A 7645-nucleotide genomic window follows, 5' to 3' on the forward strand; every position below is an offset into this window, starting at 1 on the left:
TATGGAGCGTCAATATTCTAGTATGAGAAATTAACGATTTAAGTCCTTCTTAAATGAGGCCATTTACCCATAGAGGGTGCCAGGCCCGTATAACGTTAATGATTACTAGATGATGTTTCCAAAGAGTCGTGTTGCTTGATAGTGCAGCACTAAGTGGGTGGTAAACTCCATCTAAAACTAAATATAACCATGAGACCGATAGTAAACAAGTACCGTGAGGGAAAGTTGAAAAGAACTCTGAATAGAGAGTTAAATAGTACGTGAAACTGCTTAGAGGTTAAGCCCGATGAACCTGAATATCCATTATGGAAAATTCATCATTAAAGTTATAATATTTAAATAATATTATAGAAATAGTGTGCATTTTTTCCATATAAGGACATTGTAATCTATTAACATATATAATTTATCATAAAATATGACTTATAGTTTATTCAAATTATTATGCTTGCATTTTAACATAGGATAAATGTCATTAATTTGATAAAGTGTTGATAGATTAATAAGAATACAGTGCGTTAATTTTTCGGAATTATATAATGGCATAATTATCATTGATTTTTGTGTTTATTATATGCACTTGTATGATTAACAATGCGAAAGATTCAGGATACCTTCGGGACCCGTCTTGAAACACGGACCAAGGAGTCTAACATATGTGCAAGTTATTGGGATATAAACCTAATAGCGTAATTAACTTGACTATTAATGGGATTAGTTTTTTAACTATTTTATAGTTAATTAACACAATCCCGGGGCGTTCTATATAGTTATGTATAATAATATTTATATTATTTATGCCTCTAACTGGAACGTACCTTGAGCAGATATGCTGTGACCCGAAAGATGGTGAACTATACTTGATCAGGTTGAAGTCAGGGGAAACCCTGATGGAAGACCGAAACAGTTCTGACGTGCAAATCGATTGTCAGAATTGAGTATAGGGGCGAAAGACCAATCGAACCATCTAGTAGCTGGTTCCTTCCGAAGTTTCCCTCAGGATAGCTGGTGCATTTTAATGTTATATAAAATAATCTTATCTGGTAAAGCGAATGATTAGAGGCCTTAGGGTCGAAACGATCTTAACCTATTCTCAAACTTTAAATGGGTAAGAACCTTAACTTTCTTGATATGAAGTTTAAGGTTATGATATAATGTGCCCAGTGGGCCACTTTTGGTAAGCAGAACTGGCGCTGTGGGATGAACCAAACGTAATGTTACGGTGCCCAAATTAACAACTCATGCAGAAACCATGAAAGGCGTTGGTTGCTTAAAACAGCAGGACGGTGATCATGGAAGTCGAAATCCGCTAAGGAGTGTGTAACAACTCACCTGCCGAAGCAACTAGCCCTTAAAATGGATGGCGCTTAAGTTGTATACCTATACATTACCGCTAAAGTAGATGATTTATATTACTTGTAATATAAATTTTGAAACTTTAGTGAGTAGGAAGGTACAATGGTATGCGTAGAAGTGTTTGGCGTAAGCCTGCATGGAGCTGCTATTGGTACAGATCTTGGTGGTAGTAGCAAATAATCGAATGAGACCTTGGAGGACTGAAGTGGAGAAGGGTTTCGTGTGAACAGTGGTTGATCACGAGTTAGTCGGTCCTAAGTTCAAGGCGAAAGCCGAAAATTTTCAAGTAAAAATAAATATTACAATTATTGTGAAAATTATATACTTGAATAATTTTGAACGAAAGGGAATACGGTTCCAATTCCGTAACCTGTTGAGTATCCGTTTGTTATTAAATATGGGCCTCGTGCTCATCCTGGCAACAGGAACGACCATAAAGAAGCCGTCGAGAGATATCGGAAGAGTTTTCTTTTCTGTTTTATAGTCGTACTACCATGGAAGTCTTTCGCAGAGAGATATGGTAGATGGGCTAGAAGAGCATGACATATACTGTTGTGTCGATATTTTCTCCTCGGACCTTGAAAATTTATGGTGGGGATACGCAAACTTCTCAACAGGCCGTACCAATATCCGCAGCTGGTCTCCAAGGTGAAGAGTCTCTAGTCGATAGAATAATGTAGGTAAGGGAAGTCGGCAAATTAGATCCGTAACTTCGGGATAAGGATTGGCTCTGAAGATTGAGATAGTCGGGCTTGATTGGGAAACAATAATATGGTTTATGTGCTCGTTCTGGGTAAATAGAGTTATAATCATTTATGGTTGTAACTTGTTCCCCGGATAGTTTAGTTACGTATCCAATTGTGGAACTTTCTTGCTAAAATTTTTAAGAATACTAGTTGGGTCAAACCAATTAGTTCTTATTAATTATAACGATTATCAATTAACAATCAATTCAGAACTGGCACGGACTTGGGGAATCCGACTGTCTAATTAAAACAAAGCATTGTGATGGCCCTAGCGGGTGTTGACACAATGTGATTTCTGCCCAGTGCTCTGAATGTCAAAGTGAAGAAATTCAAGTAAGCGCGGGTCAACGGCGGGAGTAACTATGACTCTCTTAAGGTAGCCAAATGCCTCGTCATCTAATTAGTGACGCGCATGAATGGATTAACGAGATTCCTTCTGTCCCTATCTACTATCTAGCGAAACCACAGCCAAGGGAACGGGCTTGGAATAATTAGCGGGGAAAGAAGACCCTTTTGAGCTTGACTCTAATCTGGCAGTGTAAGGAGACATAAGAGGTGTAGAATAAGTGGGAGATATTAGACTTCGGTTTGGTATCGACAATGAAATACCACTACTCTTATTGTTTCCTTACTTACTTGATTAAATGGAACGTGTATCATTTCCTAGCCATTATACGGATATATTTATTATATCTTATGGTATTGGGTTTTGATGCAAGCTTCTTGATCAAAGTATCACGAGTTTGTTATATAATCGCAAACAAATTCTTTAATGAGAGATGCATTCATGTATTATCGATTTGAAAATTTGGTATAACTCCAATTACTCAGGTATGATCCAATTCAAGGACATTGCCAGGTAGGGAGTTTGACTGGGGCGGTACATCTCTCAAATAATAACGGAGGTGTCCCAAGGCCAGCTCAGTGCGGACAGAAACCACACATAGAGCAAAAGGGCAAATGCTGACTTGATCTCGGTGTTCAGTACACACAGGGACAGCAAAAGCTCGGCCTATCGATCCTTTTGGTTTAAAGAGTTTTTAACAAGAGGTGTCAGAAAAGTTACCATAGGGATAACTGGCTTGTGGCGGCCAAGCGTTCATAGCGACGTCGCTTTTTGATCCTTCGATGTCGGCTCTTCCTATCATTGTGAAGCAAAATTCACCAAGCGTTGGATTGTTCACCCATGCAAGGGAACGTGAGCTGGGTTTAGACCGTCGTGAGACAGGTTAGTTTTACCCTACTAATGACAAAACGTTGTTGCGACAGCATTCCTGCGTAGTACGAGAGGAACCGCAGGTACGGACCAATGGCACAATACTTGTTCGAGCGAACAGTGGTATGACGCTACGTCCGTTGGATTATGCCTGAACGCCTCTAAGGTCGTATCCGTGCTGGACTGCAATGATAAATAAGGGGCAATTTGCATTGTATGGCTTCTAAACCATTTAAAGTTTATTATTTATATTTTAAACGACAATGGATGTGATGCCAATGTAATTTGTAACATAGTAAATTGGGAGGATCTTTGATCACCTGATGCCATGCTAGTTACATATGAAAACATTATTTAATACAATGACAAAGCCTAGAATCAATTGTAAACGACTTTTGTAACGGGCAAGGTGTTGTAAGTGGTTGAGCAGCTGCCATACTGCGATCCACTGAAGCTTATCCTTTGCTTGATGATTCGAAATATAAAAAAAATGTAAATATGCATGTGTAAATATGTATATTTAGTATAAAAAATCTTTATATGCTATATCTAAGAAAGCATATAAGGATTTATCACGGGTTGTCCACGTTTCCCTACTAATTGTGGCCTACTAACTGTTTCGTCATCTTATTAGTGACGTGAAAAATGAAAATAATATTTTTCATTTATATTGTTATAAGTCTTAAACCTTAAGACGGCGGGAGTTGAATTACTTTCGTTTAGGTAGCCAAATGCCTCGTCATCTTATTAGTGACGTGAAAAATGAAAATAATATTTTTCATTTATATTGTTATAAGTCTTAAACCTTATAACGGCGGAAGATGAATTACTTTCTTTTAGGTAGCCAAATGCCTCGTCATCTTATTAGTGACGTGAAAAATGAAAATAATATTTTTCATTTATATTGTTATAAGTCTTAAACTTTAAGACGGCGGGAGTTGAATTACTTTCGCATAGGTAGCCAAATGCCTCGTCATCTTATTAGTGACGCGCATGATTCAATTCAAGAGATTCCTTCTGTCCCTATTTAAAACCTCACGGATATTAAAAATATTAAACATATATTGTTATAAGTCTTAAACCTTAAGACGGCGGGAGTTGAATTACTTTCGCATAGGTAGCCAAATGCCTCGTCATCTTATTAGTGACGCGCATGATTCAATTCAAGAGATTCCTTCTGTCCCTATTTAAAACCTCACGGATATTAAAAATATTAAACATATATTGTTATAAGTCTTAAACCTTAAGACGGCGGGAGTTGAATTACTTTCGCATAGGTAGCCAAATGCCTCGTCATCTTATTAGTGACGTGAAAAATGAAAATAATATTTTTCATTTATATTGTTATAAGTCTTAAACTTTAAGACGGCGGGAGTTGAATTACTTTCGCATAGGTAGCCAAATGCCTCGTCATCTTATTAGTGACGTGAAAAATGAAAATAATATTTTTCATTTATATTGTTATAAGTCTTAAACCTTATAACGGCGGAAGATGAATTACTTTCGTTTAGGTAGCCAAATGCCTCGTCATCTTAATAGTGACGTGAAAAATGAAAATAATATTTTTCATTTATATTGTTATAAGTCTTAAACTTTAAGACGGCGGGAGTTGAATTACTTTCGCATAGGTAGCCAAATGCCTCGTCATCTTATTAGTGACGTGAAAAATGAAAATAATATTTTTCATTTATATTGTTATAAGTCTTAAACCTTATAACGGCGGAAGATGAATTACTTTCGTTTAGGTAGCCAAATGCCTCGTCATCTTATTAGTGACGTGAAAAATGAAAATAATATTTTTCATTTATATTGTTATAAGTCTTAAACTTTAAGACGGCGGGAGTTGAATTACTTTCGCATAGGTAGCCAAATGCCTTGTCATCTTATTAGTGACGCGCATGATTCAATTCAAGAGATTCCTTCTGTCCCTATTTAAAACCTCACGGATATTAAAAATATTAAACATATATTGTTATAAGTCTTAAACCTTAAGACGGCGGGAGTTGAATTACTTTCGCATAGGTAGCCAAATGCCTCGTCATCTTATTAGTGACGCGCATGATTCAATTCAAGAGATTCCTTCTGTCCCTATTTAAAACCTCACGGATATTAAAAATATTAAACATATATTGTTATAAGTCTTAAACCTTAAGACGGCGGGAGTTGAATTACTTTCGCATAGGTAGCCAAATGCCTCGTCATCTTATTAGTGACGCGCATGATTCAATTCAAGAGATTCCTTCTGTCCCTATTTAAAACCTCACGGATATTAAAAATATTAAACATATATTGTTATAAGTCTTAAACCTTAAGACGGCGGGAGTTGAATTACTTTCGCATAGGTAGCCAAATGCCTTGTCATCTTATTAGTGACGCGCATGATTCAATTCAAGAGATTCCTTCTGTCCCTATTTAAAACCTCACGGATATTAAAAATATTAAACATATATTGTTATAAGTCTTAAACCTTAAGACGGCGGGAGTTGAATTACTTTCGCATAGGTAGCCAAATGCCTCGTCATCTTATTAGTGACGCGCATGATTCAATTCAAGAGATTCCTTCTGTCCCTATTTAAAACCTCACGGATATTAAAAATATTAAACATATATTGTTATAAGTCTTAAACCTTAAGACGGCGGGAGTTGAATTACTTTCGCATAGGTAGCCAAATGCCTCGTCATCTTATTAGTGACGCGCATGATTCAATTCAAGAGATTCCTTCTGTCCCTATTTAAAACCTCACGGATATTAAAAATATTAAACATATATTGTTATAAGTCTTAAACCTTAAGACGGCGGGAGTTGAATTACTTTCGCATAGGTAGCCAAATGCCTCGTCATCTTATTAGTGACGCGCATGATTCAATTCAAGAGATTCATTCTGTCCCTATTTAAAACCTCACGGATATTAAAAATATTAAACATATATTGTTATAAGTCTTAAACCTTAAGACGGCGGGAGTTGAATTACTTTCGCATAGGTAGCCAAATGCCTCGTCATCTTATTAGTGACGCGCATGATTAATTCAAGAGATTCCTTCTGTCCCTATTAAAAACTCACGAATATTAAAAATATTAAAAATATTTTCATATGGATATGCAATTCGTATGGATATCCAAATATGTGTGGGAAAGTCGTACTTCCTATACGATAAATGACCGGATTGACGAAACCGTGTTCAAAAAGGTATATAGGGTAGGTGGTGTTCGGCCTACCAATAATATTAAAATAATATTATATTAAACAGAAGATCGCCAGTATTAATATATAAGCATATGTTATGAATACATATGCATATAACATATATGAAAATATATGAATATATAAAAAAAATATATATGAATATGAAAATATTTATATGTATATGGAATATATGGTAGGTGATGATGTTAGCCTACCATATAATATATAATATAATAATTTAATTATATTATATTAAATATGGAAATATTAAAAATATATTAAAAATATTAAAAATATTTATATGGATATGCAATCGTATGGATATCCAAATATGTGTGGGAAAGTCATACTTCCCATACAATAAATGACCGGATTGACGAAACCGTGTTCAAAAAGGTATATAGGGTAGGTGGTGTTCAGCTGCCAATATAATATTAAAATAATATTATATTAAACAGAAGACCGCCAGTATTAATTAATATATGAGCATATGGTTATGAATACATATGCATATAAATATATGAAAATATATGAATAAAAAAAATATATATGGTATGAAAATATTTATATGTATATGAAATATATGGTAGGTGATGAGGATAGCCTACCATAAATATATAAATAATAATTTAATTATATTATATTAAATATGGAAATATTAAAAATATATTAAAAATATTAAAAATATTTTCATATGGATATGCAATCGTATGGATATCCAAATATGTGTGGGAAAGTCATACTTCCCATACAATAAATGACCGGATTGACGAAACCGTGTTCAAAAAGGTATATAGGGTAGGTGGTGTTCGGCCTACAAATAATATTAAAATAATATTATATTAAACAGAAGACCGCCAGTATTAATATATGAAGCATATGTGGTTATGAATACATATGCATATAACATATATGAAAATATATGAATATAAAAAAATATATATGGATATGAAAATATTATATGTATATGAATATATGGTAGGTGATGGTGATAGCCTACCATATAATATATAATATAATAATTTAATTAATATATTAAATATGGAAATATTAAAAATATATTAAAAAATATTAAAAATATTTTTCATATGGATATGCCAATCGTATGGATATCCAAATATGTGTGGGAAAGTCATACTTCC

At 34.5% G+C, this 7645-nt stretch overlaps 1 non-coding gene across 1 annotated transcript in view; it reads left to right on the plus strand.

Moving 5' to 3' along the window:
• LOC138927590 (large subunit ribosomal RNA) overlaps positions 1 to 3796 on the plus strand; it is a 3950-nt gene extending 154 nt beyond the window's left edge. Inside the window, exon 1 of the ribosomal RNA XR_011444041.1 lies at positions 1 to 3796. This exon is cut by the window's left edge and continues 154 nt beyond it. This is a non-coding gene — a ribosomal RNA (large subunit ribosomal RNA).
• The last annotated feature ends 3849 nt before the right edge of the window (positions 3797 to 7645 follow it).

This window comes from Drosophila bipectinata, unplaced genomic scaffold (genome assembly GCF_030179905.1).
Source record: "Drosophila bipectinata strain 14024-0381.07 unplaced genomic scaffold, DbipHiC1v2 scaffold_37, whole genome shotgun sequence".
Lineage (NCBI taxonomy): Eukaryota > Metazoa > Arthropoda > Insecta > Diptera > Drosophilidae > Drosophila > Drosophila bipectinata.